This window comes from Hypanus sabinus, unplaced genomic scaffold (genome assembly GCF_030144855.1).
Source record: "Hypanus sabinus isolate sHypSab1 unplaced genomic scaffold, sHypSab1.hap1 scaffold_1390, whole genome shotgun sequence".
In the NCBI taxonomy this organism is placed as follows: domain Eukaryota; kingdom Metazoa; phylum Chordata; class Chondrichthyes; order Myliobatiformes; family Dasyatidae; genus Hypanus; species Hypanus sabinus.
In genome coordinates, this window is record NW_026779462.1 from 72,202 (window position 1) to 94,842 (window position 22,641).

The 22,641-nt window shown below is 40.6% G+C and overlaps 1 long non-coding RNA gene across 2 annotated transcripts; it reads left to right on the forward strand.

Annotated features, from left to right (window-relative positions):
* The first annotated feature begins 6,105 nt into the window (after nucleotides 1-6,105).
* LOC132386917 (uncharacterized) lies at nucleotides 6,106-22,137 on the forward strand. Of its 2 annotated transcripts, XR_009509711.1 has the most exons (4): nucleotides 6,106-7,027; nucleotides 7,875-8,141; nucleotides 19,818-19,959; nucleotides 22,092-22,137. It is a non-coding gene; the product is annotated as an uncharacterized LOC132386917 (long non-coding RNA). The 2 variants fall into 2 exon arrangements; XR_009509710.1 differs by lacking the exon at nucleotides 22,092-22,137 and having other exon boundaries at nucleotides 6,119-7,027; nucleotides 19,818-20,333.
* Nucleotides 22,138-22,641: the final 504 nt, after the last annotated feature.

Below are 22,641 nucleotides of genomic sequence, written 5' to 3' on the forward strand. Positions count from 1 at the left end.
TAAAATTGGAGAACGGCCAATTTTGTGGAAATGAAAAAGGATCTAGGAAGAGTGGATTGGGATAAGTTTTTTTTCTGGCAAGGATGTGTTCAGTAAGTTCACAGGCATAAGAAATTAAATAGAGATTGGGTTGGAAATGTTATAGCAACTTCATTTAATTCAAAATCGAGAGGAGTTGCAATTTCGGTTAATAAATCTTTACCAATTAAAATACAAAATGTAACAGTTGATTCTGTGGGGAGATATGTGATTATACATTGTCAAATTTGCTCAGAATTATGGACTTTTATGAACATTTATGCACCAAATGAAAATGATGCAAAATTCATACAAGAAGATTTTTTGATCTTGGCTGACGCAAATGATAAAATATTAATCGGCGGAGATTTTAATTTTTGTTTAGATCCAGTTTTGGAAAGGTCAACTACAGTTGTTACAAAATTAAAAGTAATAAAACTAACTTTATCATTAATGAAAGATTTAAACCTGATTTGATATATGGAGAAAAATTAATCCAAGAGAAAGAGATTATTCATTTTATTCAAATAGACATAAAACATATAAAACAATAGACATGGAGATTTAATACAATTTTATTAAAACGTCAAGATTTTTGTGATTTTATGAAAAAACAGATTCATTTTTTTTGGATACAAATTTACATTCAGTTGAGGAAAAAATTGCATTATAGGAAGCGATGAAAGCATATTTAAGGGGTCAGATTATGTTATACATCTAAAATTAAGAAGGAAAATTGAGAAAAGATATCATAAATTTAGAAAAAGAATCTCAAAGATATATGACAGAAGAAAAACAAAGACAACTTGTTAATAAAAAACTACAATATAATACACTCCAGACATATCGTACAGAAAAAGTAATTATGAGAACTAAACAGAAATATTACGAATTAGGTGAAAGATCACGTAAAATTCTTGCTTGGCAGTTGAAAACAGAACAGGCTTTTAAAACAATAAATGCAATTAGAACAAGTGTAAATAAGGTTGCTGATAAACCTTTAGAAATTAATGAAACTTTAATTTTTTTTTAATACTGAACTATATCAATCAGAATCACAAAATAAGATTACTGAGATAGATACATTTTTATCACAAATAACCCTTCCAAAATTTAATTTGGAAGAACAGAAAGGATTAGATATGCCCTTTACATTAAAAGAGGTTGAAGAAGCTTTAGGATCACTTCAGAGTAACAAATCCCCAGAAGAAGATGGTTTTCCTCCTGAATTTTATAAAAAAACTTAAAGATATATTAATTCCTCCCTTTATGGAATTGATATACCAAGTGGAAAGAATGCATAAACTCCCACAATCTTTTTTAACAGCGATCATAACTGTATTGCCAAAAAAAAGAGATCCTCTAAAACTAACATCATATAGGCCTATTACTTTGTTGAATACAGATTATAAGATAATAGCAAAAATTTTATCTAATAGAATATCTAAATATGTACCAAAATTAATACATATGGATCAAACAGATTTTATTAAAAACAGACAATCAATGGATAATCTAACCTGGTTACTTAGTATAATTCATCTGGCACAAAAAAGAGAGGAAATTAGTGTGGCATTTGCTTTGGATGCAGAAAAAGCATTTGATAGATTGGAATGGGATATTTTGTTTAAGCTTTTGGAAAAATATGAGCTAGGAAAATCTTTTATACAATGGATTAAAACCTTAAATACCAATCCTCAAGCTAAAGTAGTTACAAATGCTCAGATTTCAACACCATTTTGCTTAACAAGGTCAACTAGACAAGGCTGCCTGTTATCACCTGCTTTATTTGTATTGGCAAAAGAACCATTAGCTGAATTAATTAGAACAGATTCAGATATTGGCGGTTTTAGAGTTAATCAAGAAGAATATAAGATTAATTTATTTGCTGATGATGTTTTGATTTATTTAACAAAACCATTACAATCTTTGCAAAGATTATCTTTTAAATTGGAAGAATACGGGAAAGTATTAGGGTATAAATTAAATTGGGATAAAAGTGACATTTTACCCCTTACCAAAGGAAATTATAATCAATGTCGATTAGTAACTCAATTTCGATGGTCAATAAATGGGATAAAATATTTAGGTATCAGAGTTGACAATGATGTAAAAAATTTATATAAACAAAATTATTTGCCATTATTAACAAAAATAAAAGAGGATCTTGATAAATGGATGATGTTACCAATAACATTAATAGGTAGAGTTAATGCTGTAAAAATGAATATATTCCATAGATTGCAATATTTATTCCAAACTTTACCAATACAATTACCGCAGAAGTTTTTTCAAGAACTAAATAAATATGTAAGGAAATTACTTTGGAAAGGAAAGATGTCAAGAATATCATTGGAAAAATTGAGATGTAAATTTGATTTAGGAGGGTTACAACTTCCAAATTTTAAGAATTATGATAAAGCAAATCAACTTAGATTTATTGCATCTTTTTTTGATGAAAAAAAACCCGGCATGGATTAGAATAAAATTAGATAAGATAGGAGAAAACATACCAGAAGATTTTACATATAAATGGGAATCCAAATTGGTACGGGAAAAAAAAGAATCTCCTATATTAAGACACTTGATTGATTTATGGAATAAGGTAAATATGGACGATAAGATAAAGAAATCTTTATTAGCAAAAACAAACTTTAATTCAAAATAGGCTTATTGCTTTTACAATGGATAATAAACTTTTACATAATTGGTTCCAAAAGGGGATTAAATATATACGTAATTGTTTTGAAGGAGGTTTATTGATGTTGTTTGATCAATGAAAAAATAAATATAAAATATCAAACAACACTCTTTTCTCTTATTTTCAATTAATGGACAATTTACGAGAAAAGCTGGGTCAAACAATGTTGATGCCAAAACTTAGTGAAATAGAAATATTAATTCAAAAAGGAAAAATTTAAAAAATTACATCTTGTATGTACAATTTGATTCAAAAACAGACTGAATCTGGAATTCATAAATCAAGACAAAAATGGGAAACTGATTTGAATGTTAAAATTGTTGGAAAAAGTTGGTCATTATTATGTTCTGATAGTATGATAAATACAATAAATGTTCAAATTAGATTAATACAATATAATTTTTACATCAATTATATATAACACCACAGAAAATAAATAGATTAAATTCAAATATGTCTGACCAATGCTTTCGATGTAATCAAGAAATTGGTACTTTTTTACATTCTACTTGGTCTTGTTTTAAAATTCAACCATTTTCGATAAATCTGACTTTTATTGGAACAAAGTACTGGAGTTCAACTCCCAAATAGTCCAATATTATTTTTATTAGGAGATATTGAAGGGACAATACCGAAACTTAAATTGAATAAGTATCAGAAAAAAATTACAAATATTGCATTGGCAGTAGCTAAAAAAGATCGCAATTACTTGGAAATCTGAGTTATATTTAACTATGGATCATTGGAATAATGAAATATATAGTTGTATTCCACTTGAAAAAAATACATATAATCTAAGAAATGAGTATGATATATTTTTCAAAATTTGTCTCCCATACCTACAAAAGATGGGATTAAATATATAGGTCCTTTGAAGATAAAATTATAATGTAATTGGGGAAAGTAAGAATAAATATTAAAATTATTTTGAACTCCATGGAGCATGTGGGTATCCTCCAATATCGAGGCAATCTTTTTCTTCTTTATTTATTTCTTTAGATAAGGGTTAAGGTGGGGAGGGGGAGGATTAATATTATTTTTCTTTTTCTTACTAATTTTTCATTACATTTATTCTTTGAAATTTTCTTAAAAAATAAATAACCCATAAATAATAATAATAATAATAATAATAATATAATAACCCACCAACAGCCCACTCACCTTTGCAACCCTTTATGTTATTTCCTTATGTTTAACACAATTATTATGTGCCTTTTCCAGCTCAAACTGTGAATTGATTTAAAGTCAGTCCCATAATTTAATAGCTTTTATTTGAAAACTATCTTCCCTCGCAAAGATTGTACTGAAGACTGCATTTGATTTTTCTTCAGCCTTGTACACTTTACATTGAAATAGTATGTGTTTCGACGGTTTCACAATGACAAAATGTACACGACACAGAATGAAGTTTTCCAATTAGTTACAAGGCATAATTAAGCATAGTGTGGATATTTCTGTCATGTGAATATCATTCATTCCCTTGTTTTAAGCCCTTCTTCTATAAACCCAACAGGTTTACGTGTTCTGGAAAGGTGTCTGTCTTTACGTCCATTATCCTACGTCTTGCCATAAGCCCCTAATTCTTAACACTACCAACCTTTTAGCTTCTAATTTGCTAAGTGGAAAGTCTATATCCACAGCTTAACATTTAACAGCTCTTGGAGCTAAACAGTCAACATCATCATTTCCCTCAACAGTGTGATATGAAGGGCCCATCATGTGCAGACATATAAATCAAACTTTATATATGAAATACTGTTTGACAAGTTTCCAACAGTCAATCTGACCTACTGCCAGAATGACCTGTTTAAGACTCATCAAAACCAAAATATATTCTGAGCAAATTATAAGGACCAATTTCTTCCATCCACTGTAAGCCTAAACTGTTGGCAAAGAATTCAGCCTTCTATGCTGATAAATGGCTATAAGTAATTTCTTTATCATTACCTGCAATTCAGGCACACAAAAACAGCCACACCAACATCCCCAATTAAATTATCTTTTGATTCATCTGTAAAAATGGTTACTGTATGATAATAACTTTCATTAATATACTGATGACCAACAGACTCTCAGGCAGAACCGAATCCAATCGTGTAAAAACTAAAATCAACTGAAGTCATTGGAAAAAACAATGTGGGGTTACAGAGAACGCTACAGTGGGACATACTGTATCATCAAATACACCCATATTCGCAGCGTGGTAAGAATCCAGCCACCCAAAACAAAAAACACTCCTCTAGTGATGTCCCCAACCATCCTCCAGCGCACCTTTAACAGGATGATCATTTCCTTGACCCGCAAATTAATCCAGTATGTTGACATCAACTTGAACCTTTGAGGGCAATTGTCCCATTGCAATCAGTAAAGCCAAAGCAGGAGACAACATTACCGCACCAGAACACAATCTAAAAGTCTGTAATTGTATCACATACAAACACTTTTAATTTGAAGATGAAGGTGATCCACAAGCCACACAGACATAATCAAGAACAGATCTAATTAAACAAATAAAATTGGTCAGCAAAGACTTTCATGTTGCACCCAAGAATACCCACATAGATGTCTGAGGGGATTTAAAGCTCCTTTACATTTATCAATTATTTTACTGATAGGTGCTTCCCCGTCAGCTTATTATCCATCCACATACTGAGAAATCTTACCACTGACACTTCCTCAAGATATTAATCATATAATTTAAAATCAACTGCAAGTCTATTAATGCTGTTTGTAAACCACGTAATGTGTTTTAATGACTGAAAGCTTACAATCCTCATCAATCTGCCCACTGTTTGAGCTATTAATTGTAAATTGCAGTTAATACCTCAAATCCATAAAGCTAAGTCATCTGTATATTGTGATTTACCCAGGGAATCCCATTTTCCCATCTCAGAGAAAATATCATTAATCATAATATTAAATAATGAAGGGCTACAAATACTGCCTTGTGGGATTCCATTCTCTATCTCATAGACACAAACATGCCGACCGTTACTTGGACAGTCCATACAAAAAAAAACTCAGAAAAATTATACAATGTTCCCCTTACTCCTAATTTAATCAAAAGTCCTTTCTTCCATATGATTTCCCTTTTCAGTCTCAAGAAATACTGCTATTACAACATCTTTATTTAATTGTGCTTTCCGAATATCATCTTCCAAACCTAAAACTGAATCTAATGTCATTTCACACTTCCAAATTCCACTCTAATAAAACACTTTATCACCACTCTTTCCAAAATATAACTCAAGCGCTTGATTACTATACATTCCATAAGGTTACATAAATGAGACATTCACGATATAGGCCCTTAACTAGAAGGATCAAAAGGGGATCTGCCAGGTTTTAGAATAGGCACTACTATTTCCATTTTCCATGAGGAAAGTGGATGCACAATTCAAATATTTAATATTTTACAAATGCGAATTATATACAATTACAATTTCAAATATCACTCTTTCCTGGAGACACCTGACCTGCATTATTAATATACTTCTTAAATTCATACAAAGAAATCTCTCCATCCGTGATACTATCATTGCTGCAGCTGACTTCCAGCACATCAGGGTATTCACTGAAAAACATATCCCTACATTGTTTAACTTCTTCACTTAAATTATCCTGATTATGAATCTCAGCAAATGACCCAGCCAGTAACACAACCTTCCCTGTTTCAGTAACAATCATTTTGCCCTCATTAATCAACACTGGAATATTATGATCCCCACAAATCCCATTTTCTAAATCATATCCCAAACAATTTCAAGTTTGATATCCCTTCATATAACCTCCAATAAATCACCTACTTCCTCACCACGGCCTTTGCCCATTTGTTGTTAATAATGTAACTCGGAGACTGATGCACCATCACACAAAAACTCACATTTCTCCCAATTTGCTTCCTGTCCCATTATTAATCCAAATCCAAACTCATAAAGACAGGAAGGCTGACTGACGTTCAAATAAACTAATCACCCTCTGAGTTCCCACTTGAGCGACGGGCACTACAGCCAATGACAGCAGGGGTTAGTATTAAATTTGAGCTGCGATAGGCTGGAGGAAATCGGCCCATGATCAGCCCCTCCTCTTCCGCTCCATCGCCATGGCGGAGATCAGCGAGTCGCTTCTGTCGGTGTCGCCGGCCTCGGCGCCCACAAGGACGGGTGTGATTCCCCTTCGCGCCCCGGTGGGTCTGTTTCGGTGACGTCTGTGGTGGCTGACGAAACATGCTTTGACAGGGAGCGAACGAGGACCAATGACTACAACTCCCGGAAGGCCCCACTGATGACGTTGTGTTGTTGTTTCGGGGTAAGGTGTAAAAGCAAAATGGAGGAAAATGTAATGCATTAAGTTTTCTGTACTGTGTCGTGCCTTCAGTGAAAAAATAAAGTAAAAGAAAGATTCCAGCGAGAAATGGAGAGAAAACAGAACAATACAGCACGGTACAGGCCCTTCGGCCCACAATGTTGTGCTGACCCTTAAACTCTGCCTCCCTTAGCTTAAATTCCTCCATACATCTGTCTAGTAGTCTTCACTAGTGTATCTGCCTCCACCACTTACTCGGGCAGTGCATTCCACGCACCAACCACTCTCTGAGTATAAAATCTTCCTCTAATATCCCCCTTGAACTTCCCTCCCCTTACCTTAAAGCCATGTCCTCTTGTATTGAGCAGTGGTGCCCTGGGGAAGAGGCGCTGCCTGTCCACTCTATCTATTCCCCTTAATATCATGTATACCTCTATCATTTCTCCTCTCATCCTCCTTCTCTCCAGAGAGTAAAGCCTTAGCTCCCTTGATCTCTGATCATAATCCATACTCTCTAAACCAAGCAGCATTCTGGTAAATCTGCTCTGTACCCTTTCCAGTGCTTCCACATTCTTCTTATAGTGAGATGACCAGAACTGGACAGAGTACTCCCTGTGGCCCAACCAGAGCTTTATAGAGCTGCATCATTACACCGCGACTCTTAAACTCAATCCATGTAGATCACATCCACTGCACTACCCTCATCTATATGCCTGGTCACCTCTTAAAAGAACTCCATCAGGCTTTCTAGACACGATCTGTCCTTCAGAAAGCCGTGCTGACTGTCACTGATCAGACCATGATTCTTTAAATGCCAATAAATCCTATCTTTCTGAATCTTTTCCAACAGCTTTCCCACCACAGATGTAAGGCTCAATGGTCTATAATTATCTGGACTATCCCTACTACCCTTTTTGAACAAGGGGACAACATTCGCCTCCCTCCAATACTCCGGTACAATTCCCGTGGACAATGGGGACATAATGATCTTCGCCAGAGGCTCAGCAATCTATTTCCTTGCCTCGGATGCAGAACTGGGAAGCGCAGATGGAGTTCAACACAGATGAAGAGGTTCATTTCTGCAGGTCAAATTTGAACACAGAATATAATATTAATGGTAAGACTCTTGGCATTGTGGACGGTAGAGAGATCTTGGGGTCCATGTCCATTCGACACTCAAAGCTGCTGTGGAGGTTGGCAGTGTTGTTAGGAAGGTGTCTGGTGAGATGGGCTTCATCAACCGTGGGATTGAGTTCAAGAGCTGTGAGGTGATGTTGAAGCTATATTTCTCCTAACCTGTACAAAAGTAATTGTACCCCAACACGGCAGGGCTGTGGGCTTAGTTGGACCCCACTTGGGAGTCCTGTGTTCAGTTCTGGTGGCCTCACTACAGGAAGAATGTGGATACTACAGAGAATGTAGAGTAGATTTACAAGGATGTTGCTCTTGGATTGGAGAGCATGCCTTATGAGAATAGATTGAGTGAACTTGGCCTTTCCTTCTTGGAGCGACGGAGGATGAGAGGTGACCTGATAGAGGTGTATAAGATGGTGAGAGGCTTTGACCATGTGGATAGCCAGAGGCATTTTTCAAGGCTTGAAGTGCCTAACACGTGGGGACGTAGTTTTAGCTGCTTAGAAGTCGGTACTGAGGGAATGTCAGGGGTAAGTTTCTTACACACAGAGTGGTGGGTGCGTGGAATGCACTGCCGGCAGCGATGGTGGAGGTGGATACAACAGGATATTTTAATAGACTCTTAGATAGCGTCATGGAGGTTAGAAACACAGAGGGCTATATGATCGGGAAATCCGAGGCAGTCTCTAGAGTAGGTTACATGGTCGGTACAACATTGTGGGCTGAAGAGCCTGTAATGTGCTGTAGATATCTGTGTTCTGTGTCAAAGACAGGCAGAGGGATTAGTTTAAATGGACAGGAGGACAGCATGAAAAGGTTGGGCCGAAAGGCCTGTGTTAGTGCCGTAAGTGACGGGTTCTGTCCCAACCATCGACTCTAATCCCCTCAACAGATGCTGCCTGACATGATAACGTTCTTGAAACGTTGCATTCAGTTCCGCTTAGCATTCTGTACAAAGGATGTTTTGTGCTGGAAGAGTGCAGAGGAGATTCATCATGATTGAGGGGGCTTCTGTTTATAAGTCCATAAGGCATAGGAACAGAATTAGGCCATTCAGCCCATTGAGTCAGCCACCTTTCCATCATGGCTGATCCCAGATCGCACTCAATTCCAGATATCTGACCTCCCGCCATATCCTTTGCTGCCCTGACCGATCAGGAAACGATCAACTTCCACCTTGAATATACCCACACACTCGGCCTCCACCGCAGTCTGTGGCAGAGAATTCCACAGATCCAATACACCTTGGCTAATAAAAAAAATAAGCTGCTTACCTCTGTTTGAAAAGGTGGCCCCTCAACTTTGTGGCTGTGCCCCACCACAGGAAATACCTTCTCCACATCCACCTTATCCAGTCCTTTCAACATTCGGTAGATTTCATTGAGATTCCCCGCATTTTTCTGAGTTCCAGTGAGCACAGGGTTAAAGCTGCCAAGTGCTCCTCATATTTTAACCCGTTCATTCCCAAAATCATCTTTCTGAACCTCCTCTGGACTCTCTCCAATGACAACACATCCTGTCTGGGATGTGGGGCCCAACACTGTTGACACTTCTCCAAGTGCGGCCTAACTCGTGTCTCATAAAGCCTCAGCATTATCTCGTTGCTGTTATATTCATGGGGCGAGATTGGACTGTGTCTACAGGGGGATCTTGGAATGCAAGTTCATAACTCCCAGATAGTGGTTCCATTGTGAGGCAGTTATGTTGCAGTTGTATAAATCTCTTGTTTAACCACATCTGGAGAATTGCATTCGAATGCAAGAATAATGTGGAGGTTTTGGATGGTGAGCCGAAGAGGCTTAACAGGATGCTGCCTGGATAAAGTGAGACCGGACAATCTCGGGGAATTTTCTCCGGTGTGGCAGAGGCTGAGGGAGGTCTGACAGACGTTTACAGGAATGTGAGCGACACAGACAGAGTGGAGAGACGGGATTTTTTCTCTAAGGAGGAAATGTCCAATGCCAGAGGGCATGCACTTCAGGAGAAAGGGGGAACACATTTTGTAATTTAGTGCATTTTGTCTCTTTTTTCTGCATAGCTGCTGTTGAAAAAAAAAATTGAAAAGGCAATGATGTTAAAAACCTGACTCCGAATGTTTAAAGGAGATTTTGCTTTTCATTCTCATAGTGGTGGGTGTCTGGAGTGAATATCGGGTGGTGGTGGAGGCAGGTGCAAACGAGGCTATTAGATACCACGTGAATGTGAGGAGAATGGAGGGATGTGTTCCTTGTGTAGTCAGAAGGGATTGGTTTTGTAAGGCATGAAGTGACAATTGGTTCAGAACAACACAGTGAGCAGAAGGGCCTGTTCAAGGACAAGTACAGCAAGCAGAGCAGGTGAACTGGATAAAGTGATCTCACTCAGAGAACAGACTGTGACGTCAGTGGATATATGCCGGCATCACAGTTCTCTCACCAAAGATACTTCATTGCTGGTTAAAATGAAGTTTGTGATGTTTATAACGGATGCGGTGAATTGTACTGCTCAGACATCTCATCAGACTGAGGAAATTAAAATTATTGTGAAATCTGCAGAAAGGTATCTTGGTGTAACTGGTGTTCTGTGGGAAGCTGTAAATGAAGCTCTGAGTTGTGGGGGTTTCTGCATCCCAGTCTACTTGTGAAGATTTGTAATGGGATTGAAATATTGAAGTGAAATGCAAGAAGCCTGATTTTACATGGTCAACACTTTCAGCAGTTTATTTCTGATTTGTCAGATTCTTCCGATGTTATATCTGTTCAGGAAACCTGCACATTTTAAGTTTTATTCCTGTGCAGGATTATATTGTCGTTTGGCTTGACAGGTTAGTTGGTAGAGGGGTGATGTCAGTTTTATAAGGAAAAGGGGCAGAGTATAGTGTTGTGAATGGGAATAGACTACATCATGAACTTGTAGAAAATCTTGATTTTAACTTTCTGAATCACATTTGGAGGTTTGGCCATCTACTTTTCTCATGGAAAATGGTTGTAGTAGTTCCCATTCTAAAACCTGGATCTCCCCGTCTGATCCTCCTTCTTGTAGGCCAATATCATTAAAGTCTCATTTATGTAAACTTGTGGAATGTATGGTATTCGAGTGTTTGAATTATATTTTCGATAAAAGAGGTAACTTCATGTTTTATCAGAGGGGAATTTGGAACGGTAGAATAAGACCATAAGACAAAGGAGCAGAAGTCGGTCATTCAGCCCATCGACTCTGTTCTGCCAATTCATCATGAGCTGATCCATTCTCCCATTTCGTCCCACTCCCCCGCCTTCTCACCATAACCTTTGATACCCTGGCTACTCAGATACCTAGCAATCTCTGCCTTAAATAACATTGGAATCAGTTTGGGTTTGGAAGATCATATTAGGAAAGTACAGTTAAATATGTTGTAATAGCAATATTTTTGATATTGAAAAGGCAAATAATATTTATTGAAGGATGGACTTTTGATTAATGTTTGGAAATGCAATTGAGAGGGCTATTGTACAATTTTTATCTAATTGTTTCTATTTGTACATCTTGTAAAGGTATGGGTGGGCAAGTATGACATTGAATTCATTTTTATATTTGGAAGATGGTATTAGTAAAGCCAGTTAAATATAGATGTTGTAACAGCAGCATTTTTACTATTCAAAAGGGAAATGGTATTTATGGAAGGAAAGAATTTTTATGAAATTGTGGAAATGAGGATGGAGGGGCTATTATCTAACTTTGAGTCGTTTTAATTGAACATTTTGTGTCAGGTATGTGTGGGACAAGTTATGTGTTTTTCAGACAGGATTAATGAACCTGCACTTGATTGGAAATGATAGGAACTGATATGGTCAAACTCCTTAAAAGTTGTCAGTGGTAAGATTTCCAGGCATGTGGACGGATAATAAGCTGACATGGAAGCACCGGATCAGAAAATAATTGATAAATGTAAAGAAACATTAAATATTCTCAGTTATCTCTGTGGGTAGTCTATGGTGTTACATGAAAGTATTTGTTGACCAATCTCATTTGTTTAATTGGATCTATTCTTGATTATGGTTGTGGTTTATAGATCAGCTTCATCTTCAACTTTATTATGTTTGTGTGTGATACAAGCACAGGCTTTGAGATTGTGTTGTGGTGCAGTCAGGTCGTCCCCTGTTTCGGCTTTACTGATTGAAATTATGGAGTTTGAATTTAATCTTAACATATTGGATTAATTTAAGGGGGAAACATGAACATGCTGTTAAAGGTGTGCTGGAGGACTGTTGGGAACTTCACAAGAAGAGTGTTTTTAGTTTTCGTTGCCTGGGTTCTTATCACATTGGAAATATGTGTTTGTTGGGTTATGCAAATCGTCCCACAGTTGTGTTCTCGGTAACCCCACCTTGTTTCTGTCAATGCCTTTATTTGATTATAAGATACTCAATTTAATGAAGTCTAACAATTCTGTTCTGCCTGAGAATTTGTTGGTTCAGTGTATATTAAGGAAATTATTGAGAAAGTTTAACCATTTTCCAGAGGATCAAAATATAATTTAACTGGGATTGTTGATGTTGCTGTGTTCTGCGTGAATTATTGGTAACAATAAAAAATGACCTACCAGCTATTTATCAGGTGCAACAGAATCGCTTGTCATCATTTCACGCTTACAGTGGGTGAGGAATTTTTTTGCTGCAAAGTTGTAATTCTTTCAGATTCCCTTTCGGTTTTCAAGAGTCTTAAAAAGGTCATTCTTGCAGCAGGTCAGATTTACTGCTGGAAACTCATCCAACATTGTTTCATATTCAAAGGTTTGAATTCAGGGTGTGCACTGATTTGGGGTGCATGAAGACACGGGTCCTGAGGAGTTGGTAGACCAGAGGGATCTGTGAACACAGGTTCCTAATGACTTGAAAGTGGCGTCACAGGTAGACAGCGTCAAAATGAGTGCTTTTGGCACATTGGACTTCATAAATCAAAGTATTGAGTACAGCAGATGGGATGTTATGTTGAAGTTGTATAAGTCGTTGGTCAAGTCCAATCTGGAGTATTGCGTGTAGATTTTGTTATCTGCCTAAAGGAAAATTATCAACAAAATAGAGAGAGTGCAGAGAAATTTACGTTTGCTGGGACTTGAGGACTCAAGCTTTAGAAAAAGTTAAGGACTTTATTCCCTTTAGTGTTGGAAAATGCAGGCAGGATTTTTCATCTGAGGTTGGGTGAGATGGGAACTGGAGGTCGCAGTTTAAGGGTGAAATGTAAAATAATTATAAGGAATCTGAGTGGGATTTCCTTCACTCTGAGGGTGGTGAGGGTCGGGGAAGAGCTGCCAGTGGAAGTTATGGATTTCATTGTAGAAAAGTTTGGATCAGTACAGGGACGGGAGGGGTATTGAGGACCATGGTCCAGCTGCGGTTATGGGACTCCGCAGAATAACAATTCGGTATGGACTAAATGGGAAAAAGGGTTTGTTTGTTATAGTGCTCTCTGACTCCAAATAAAGTGTCGACGAAGGGGAATTGGTTGGGGCTGTTGTCGGGAAGCTTTCAGGATTTCCTGCTGGGGACAGATGTGAATTGATACTGGATATCCATGGTCAAAGTGTGGCGATCTCTCTCTCTCTCTCTCTCTCTCTCTCTCTCTCTCTCTCCCTCTCCCTCTCCCTCTCCCTCTCCCTCTCCCTCTCCCTCTCCCTCTCCCTCTCCCTCTCCCTCTCCCTCTCCCTCTCCCTCTCCCTCTCCCTCTCCCTCTCCCTCTCCCTCTCCCTCTCCCTCTCCCTCTCCCTCTCCCTCTCCCTCTCCCTCTCCCTCTCCCTCTCCCTCTCCCTCTCCCTCTCCCTCTCCCTCTCCCTCTCCCTCTCCCTCTCCCTCTCCCTCTCCCTCTCCCTCTCCCTCTCCCTCTCCCTCTCCCTCTCCCTCCCTCACCCCGCTTCCTAAAAATTGCCCGTTTCTCCTCTGCCTCAAACTCTCCTGTCCCCATTTTCACCCCTTCCCTCTCTTGCCACCTCTGCTTCCCCGTTCCCTCACCGTCGCTTTCTCTCCATCTCATGTCTCCCACTCCCTCATCCTTTCTCTTCCTCCTCTCGCCTCACCTATTTCCCTCTCTTTCACACACTCTCTCTCCTCTCTTCATCCGTTCACTTCCCCACTTACACACCCTTGTTCTCCGCACATTCCTCCCTACTCTACCCACTCACTCAATCCCCTTCTTCTCTCCCTTATTGTCTCTTTCTCCCTTTCTACTCAATGCTTCCCCTGCCTCTCACCCTCACCACAATTCCTCCTTTACTGCAGCTCGTTTTCTGGGCCACCCTCCCGTCCCTACATCCCCCACCCGTACTGTGATGACGGTTGACTCACACAGTGAATTGTCTGATGTTGTACAATTCTTTGTTGTTTGGACAGTGACAATGTTTTCTCGGAAGATGAAGGCTTGTGGTTTCCAGGAGAGGCCAGTTTGTTCCCTTTTTATGTGCTACAGAATAGGCCGGGTTAGGGAGTGTGGAGGAGAGAGGAGAGAAAGAGAGAGAGAGAGAGAGAGAGAGAGAGAGAGAGAGAGAGGGGGACTAAATACCTACAGCCTCAATCTCTTACCCCTGTCCTCCTCTCTTCATCCGTTCTCATCCACACTGCCCAACTCTTTCCTCCACACATTCCTCCCTAATCTTCCCCCTTTTCTGTCGCCTTTTTCGACGCCACCCACCCGTCCCCACATCCCGCACTTTGATGATGGTTGACACGCACAGTGAATTATAGATGTTGTGTAATTCTTCATAGTTTGGAAAGCAGCAATGTTCTCTCAGAGATGAAGGCTTGTGGTTTCCGGGAGAGGCCAGTCTGTTCCCTTTCTGTGCGCTACAGAATAGGTGGGGGCACGGAATGTGGAGTAGACGGGATAGCCGTGTGTTCTCAGTAGCTACGCCGTCACGACAAAGACCGAGCGCTGTCTGTGACCTGGTCTCTGACACAAACACACACAGACACACAAAGAGACGGACAGACACATACAAGGACGCAAAGGAACACATAGAGATGCAAACAGACAGAAATTCTTTAAAAATGAATGCAGTTTGCTTTTTCAATGTTTTAAGATGGAGGCAACTATTCTGTGAACTGTTTGAAATGATTCTTTCTCTGGGATAATCTAATGTGCTTGTGGGGATATCAGCGGGTTTGCGGGTTCACATGGAAATACAACATTCTGTAAAGTTGTCTCCATTGATGCCCTTTATCCCATCAATCTTGATTTAATTATCAATCCAACAACCCCTTCGCTTTGGATGTGCGAGTTGAAATTTTAACAGCTTTTGTAACTGATCCGCTGTGTGCAGGGACCCATAAGAAGTGGAAATATAAACCAATACTCTGCTTATGAAATAATGTTTGATGAGTTTCCAACAGTAAATCTGTCCTACTGCAAGAACTACCTGTTTTAAGACTCATCAAAACCGAACAGGCATCTGAACAATGACAACTTTACATGAACATATTTCCACCACCCACCGTAAGCCTAAAATGATGGAAACAAATTCTACTGTATATACTGATAAATGGTTGGTAAATCGTTTCTTTATTGTTACTTGTAATTCATGAACAAAAAACAGCCACACTGTCATCCCGGTTAAGTTATCTTTTGATTCTTCTGCAGCAATGTTTAACACATCATTATAATTTTCCACAATATACTGACGAATCAAGATTGTCAAGCATAACAGAATCCTGAGACCTCATTAAATTGTGTATGCTAAAATCAACTAAAGGGATTGAGAAAAACAATGTGGGGTTACCAAGAATGCTTCAGTGGGACATATTGCATAATCCAGCGAACCCATATTCACAGCATGATGAGAACCCAGTCCATGGACAACAAGCTGTGTGAACTGATAAGTGAAATCTCTCACCAGCGGGAAACAAAAGAACGTAATGTTTTGTGCTTTGCGGAGACCTGGTTGACGGAGGAGACACCGGACCACGCCATCGAACCCTTTGGGTTCTCCCTGTTCCCTGTGGACAGGTGGAAACCACTCACGGGGAAGAGTAAAGGAGGTGGGGTATGCTTCATGGTCAACAACAATGCTTGGTGCAACCCCCAGAATATGCATGTGCCCAGGGAGTTCATGGTGTTATCATCACAGCAGTGTACATTCTGCCCCAGGCTGATACTGACCTGGCTCTCAAGGAACTGTACGAAACCCTCAACACGCTGAAGACTGCCCACCCAGAGGCTGCCTTCATTGTCGCCCTGACTTTAATCCAGCATCGCAGACTGAAGTCCCTCCGAAGTGTTGTCAGCACATCCAGGTGTGCGCTCGGGGAGCTGGCACACTCGACCTTTCCATAACGCTTAAAAAGTGCTCCTCCGACCACACTTCAACAATCAGATCACTCTCTGATCCGGCTTCTGCCGATGTACAGGCAAAAGCTGAAACAAGAAGCGGCCATAGATGATCCATCCACTGTTGGTCCGACCAATCGGTCTTCATGCTGCAGGACCTCTTGGATGACATCAATTGGATTGTCTTCCATGATGAGGATGTGACCAAGTTCACGATGGGGTCACGTGCTTCATCTGAAAGTGTATCGAGAATGTTGTTCTCCAGAAATCGGTCAATGTCGTTTCTTTATCGTTACCTATAATGTGGGCACAATAACAGCCACACTAATAACCCCAGTTAAATTATATTTTGATCCTTCTGTATTAACACATCACAATAAATTTCCTTAATGTACCAATGAACTAACAGATTTCAAGGCGTAACAAGTCCCGAGACTTTATTAAACCGTGTATCCCAAAATCAATAAAGGCATTTACAAAAACAAGTTGGGGTTGCCGGGAATGCCACAGTGGGACATATTGCATAATTCAACGAACCCACATTCCCAGCGTAATAAGAACCCAAGCACCCTAAACTATAACACTCTTCTTGTGATGTTCCCAACAGTCCTCCGACACACCTCCAACAGGATGATCATTTCTTTGCTCCTTCAAATTAAACCAGTACATTAACATTAAATTCAACCTCCGAAAAATCAATCAGTAAACCTGAAACAGCAGACAACTTTACTGCACCATAACAGAATCTTGTCTCACAGCCAAACATTTGAAAGTTGGAGATGAAGCTGATCCATCAGCCACAGAATCAAGACAAGATCTAATGAAACAAATGTAATTGGTCAGCAGAGATTTTCATGTCGCACCCGAAGAATATCCACAGAGACACCGAGAATATTTATTGCTCCTTTATATTTATCAATTATTTTACTGATACGGTGCTTCCCTGTCAGCTCATTGTGCATCTACCTGTCTGGAAATCTCACCACTTACACGTCTTCAAGAGTTTGATCAGATGATTTCAAATCAAGCGCAGGTCTATTAATCCTGTTTATAAAACATTTGACTTGTGTTTTTTGCCGCTGAAAGCTTAAGTCCCATCTTTTTGCCAACTGATTAATTGCTAATGGCATCCTATATACAGTTAAATTGACATTTCTATCTCAAATTCATAAACCTCCATCATCTGTAAATAGTAATTTACCCACCCCGGCACCTATCTCATAGCAAATATTCTTAATTATAATAAGAATTGATAAATACTGCCTTGTGCTTTCTTGTATCTCAGAAACTTGCGTATAACTTGCACAAGAAATCTAAATAAAAAAATCTCATAAAACTTTACAGTCGAACTTCCAAAAATTAATCAAAAGGCCTGTGTAAAAGCTGAGGAAATGGCATGTAAGTAGCAAAATTGAGTGGGATGCTGGATCACCGGGATGATTTTAAAGTTCAACAAAAGGCAACTAAGAAGCCATAAGAATGGTAAAGGTGAAACACGAGAGCAAACTCGCCAATAATATAAAACAGGGTACTATATTTTAGCTACATAAGGAGCGAAAGGGAGATGAGAGCTGATATTGGAGGACTGGAAAATGATGCTGGTGAGGTAGTAATGGGAAACAAAAAATGGCAGAGAAACTTAGTGAATACTTTGCATCATTCTTCACTGTGGAAGACACAGAAGGAGTGAGTGCCTTTGCTATTACAAAGGAAAAAGCGTGTGACTAACTCAAAGGTCTGAAGGTGGACAAGTCACCTGGAACAGATGGACGACAACCCAGAGTCCTGAGAAAAGCTGTTGAAGAGATACAGATGCATTGGTCACGGTCTTTCAAGGATCACTTGATTCTGGCATGATCCCGTAGGATCGGAAAGTAGAAAATTGCACTCTTTACGAAGGGAGGAAGGCAAAAGAAAGGAATTTCTAGGCCAGTCAGCCTGAGTTCCGTGGTTGGGAAAGTATTGTAATCATTTAACGAGGGTGAGTTTCCGAGGTAGTTGGAGACTGATGATAAAACAAGTCAATGTCAGCATGGTTTCTGTAAAAGGAAATCGTGCCTGACAAACCTGTCAGAGGTCAGTGAGGAAGTGAAAAGGAGGATGGACAAATGAGAGGCAGTTGATATCATTTACTTCGATTTTCAGAAGGCCGTTGATAAGGTACCACACATGAGGTTGCCGAGAAAGATAAAATCCTATGTTGTTACAGGAAAGATACTGGCATGGACAGAGGAATGGCTGACAGGCGGGAGGCAGCAGGTGGGAATAAAATGGGCCTTTTCAGGCTGGCTGCCAGTGACTAGCGTTCCTCAGGGGTCAGTATTGGGACCGCTACTCTTCACATTGTGTATCAACGATTCAGATAATGGAATTGATGACTTTGTGGCAAAGTTTGCGGATGATACAATGATAGGTGGAGGGGAAAGTAGTGCTGAGGAAACAATGTGATTGCAACAGGACTGAGACAACAGAAGGATTGGTTAAAAAAGTGGCAGATTGAATACGGTGTTGGGAAATGTATGATAATACATTTTGGTCAAAGGAATAATAGTGCAGACTAGTGTTTAAATGGGGAGAAAATTCAAATATCAGAGCTGCGGGGGGACTCGTGCAAGAGACCCAGAAAGGTATTTCACAGGTTAACTCTGGTAAAGAAAGAAAATACATTGTTGGCTTTTTTGAAGAGGAATTGAATATTTAATTAAGTATATAATCCTGATCCTTTATAATACACAGGTTAGGCCGTACTTGGAGTTTTGTCAATGTTTTTGGTCCCATACCTCAGAAAGGAAGCAGGATCTCATCGAAACCTACCGAGTGTTGAAGGGACGAGACAGGGTGCATGTGTTTCATATGATGGGGCATCCAGAGTAGACGGCACAGCCTCAACATTGAGGGGAGATGTTTTTGAACAGAGGTAAGCAGGAATATTTTTAGCCAGAGAGTAGTGAACCGGTCGAATACACTGCCACGGGCTGCGGTGGAAGCTGTCTGTGGGTATATTTATGGCGGAAGATGGTCATTTCCTGATCGATCAGGCCATCAAAGGACATGGCGAGAAGGCAGGTGTATGGGGTTGAGTGGGACTCGGGATCTGCGATAATAGAATGGCGGAGCAGAATCGATGGGCGGAACGGCCACATTCTGCTCTTATGTCTTACGGTCTTTCCAAGATTCAACTTGACCTCCCTTTTCCAGTCAGCACCGCCCCGGCTTGTCCCCGTTAAACTGACTCAGTGCGGGTGGACTTTAGGACCCGGGGCAGCTCAGGACCGAATCCGCCGTGTTTCTGTTCTGTTGATGGACGTGGTGAGCGAGTTAACATTAATAGATCGATAATTCTCATCTCGTGTTTATTTCACTCTCCGCACATTTATATTTACAGGGACATTACTCCTGACATTGGTCCCAAGACCCAGCCTGTTTACAGAACCGGAGCGGAACTGGAGCAGATTCTTAGACACTTGTTTTCATCGCAAATCCAGAAGACAGTTTAACGTTTTTTCGTGAATTTATTCTGAGTGAAGGTGTGGAGATGGGAGTTGGTCTCCGCGTTGTAAAATGAATCTGTCCCGGACTCGTAACTGAGATAAATTCCCACCCTCCCGGGGTTGGGACAGGCAGCGAGTCGGGGTTCAGGGGAGGTGGCAACACTGAACAAATCATAATTCAAGTCCGATAACCCCTGTCCGATGACCCAGATCAGCCAGATAGTGGCGTCTGTGTCCACAGGACACTCGAAGCTGCTGCGTCGGTTGAGAGTGTTGTTAAGAAGCCGTATGGCGTACTGGGCTTCATCAACTGTGGGATTGATTTCAAGAGCTGTGAGGTGATGTTACAGAGGAACAACGCCTTAGTTAGACCACACCTGGAGTACTGTGTCCAATTCTGGTTACCTCACTACGGGAAGGATGTGAATACTATACAGCGAGTGCAGAGGAGATTTACAAGGGTGTTGCCTGGATTGAAGAGCATGCCTTATGAAAACAGGCAGAGTGAACTTGGCCTTTACTCCTTGGAGTGCCGGAGGGTGAGGGATGACCTGATACACGTGTATAAAATGATAAGAGGCACTGATCGTGTGGATTGCCAGAGGCTATTTCCCAGGGATGAAATGGCTAACACGTGGGGGCACAGTTTTAAGGTGCTTGGAAGTAGGTACAGAGGGGGTTTCAGAGGTAAGTGTTTCACACAGAAAGTGGTGGTGCATGGAATGCATGGCGAAGGTGGCAGAGGTGGATAGAACAGGGCCTTTTAAGAGACTCTTAGTTAGGTACATGGAGCTTAGAAAAATAGAGGGCTATGCGGTAGGGAAGTTCTTGACAGTTTCTAGAGTATGTGACATGGTCAGCACATCATTGAGGGCCGAAAGGCCTGTAATGTGGTGTAGAAATTTTGTTCACTGCCAACGGCGAGATGCCGAACAGTGTTGCAGAGAGACAGTTCTTGGGATGCAAGTTCACAGCTCGTTGGATGTGGCGAAACAGGTCGATTAGGTGGTGAAGGAGGCTTATAGAATACCGGCTTTTATTCGTGAAGCGCTGAGTTCAAAATCCAGGAGGTTATATTGTAATTTATAACACTCTGGTCAAACCATGTCCGGAGTATTTATCTGAGGCTTCTGTGGTGCATATCTGGACAGTTCGGACGCAACATCCATGGTCGACCCTCTCCGACGGAGGCCTCACAAACTCACACTGAGAAATATACAAATAACCAATGTCCCAGCATCTGACCCTGCGGTACAGCACTTGTTCCAAATTTCCCTCAGAACAGAGATGAGGAGGAATTTATTCAGAGTGGGGTGGTGAATGTGAGGCATTAATTGCCCTAATTCCTGCTGTCGGTAGTTGCCGGCCTCTGCGTCCAGAACGACAGGCGTGGTTCTCCTCCGACATCACGGTGAATCTGTTCCAACAGATGTTTGTGATGGCTGAGGAATAGTGTTGACGCAGGGAGCGAGTGAGAAGCTGAGACATTAGGACTACAACACCCAGTAGGCTCCGCGGCCCCGTATGTTCGGCAGCTGAAGCTGACTGAAGCTGTAGTTCCTATGAAAAGAGAGCGTTTGTGACTATTCTTCATTGAACAATTTGTGTCATTTGTCACTCTTTACGTAACCCGACAATTACATCGTGACAACGGGGCCTGTGGTGGCGGAGGGGAGAATCGGTGGTGCATCACGCTCAGTTTTGGGGTCAGTGCACAGTCACAATCGAGTCTCCTTTTGACACCCGTTCTCCACGGCCGGCAACAAAAGTCGTGAATCTTCACTGCGAATTCCAGATTAATCACGTCCTTTCCGAGGCGGCCGGCCAGAGTTGCACAGTTCTGCAGCCGTGGTCTCACCGACATAAAACAATGACAGTAGGGGAACAGGCGCTTCTGCTCACTGTGTTGTTCTGGACCAATTGAACTGGTCACTTTATGTCTCAGTAAACCAGTCCCCTCTGCCTACACAGGGTCCACTTCCCTCCATTCTCCAACCATTCACGTGGTATCTAAAAGCCTCTATCACATCTGCCTCCACCACCACCCCCGGAATTCCTTCCAGACACCATCACTATGAGTCCGAAAACACAGTTGCAACACACATCGACTTTAAACATTCAGAGGCACGTTTAACATTACAGTCTAATATAAGGTGTTTGTATTACAGCAGCAGTGTCATGAAAAGAGAGAAAAATGCACTAAATTACAAAATACACAAACATCGCAAAAAGGACCCGTAAAGTACTGTTCCCCGTTTCTGCTGAAGTGCGTTTTGTCTGCGAATAGACATTTCCTACTTAGAGACACAATACCGGGCGGCCAGTGTGTCTGTGCTTCTCAGGTACCCATAAACTTCTGTAGGGCTTCCCACAGCCTCTCCCGAACAGAGCAAATTCCCCTGGATTGTCCAGTCTTATTTTATCCAGGCAGCATCTTGTTAAGGGTCTTCTAATTACCATCCAAATCTTCTGCATTATTCCAGTATTAGAATGCAACATAACTGCCTGACACTGGAACCACTATCTGGGAGATATGAACTCGGATTCCCTCTGTAGATCAGCCCATGAATACAGAAGCAAAGGGATAGCGTTGAGCCTTTATCCAGCGCTAGTCATGCTGTAATTGGAGTATCGTCAACATTTTTGTGCCCAGTATCTCAGAAAGGAAGTGTTGTCCTCGGAGAGAGTTCAGAGGAATTTCACCAGGATGATTCCGGG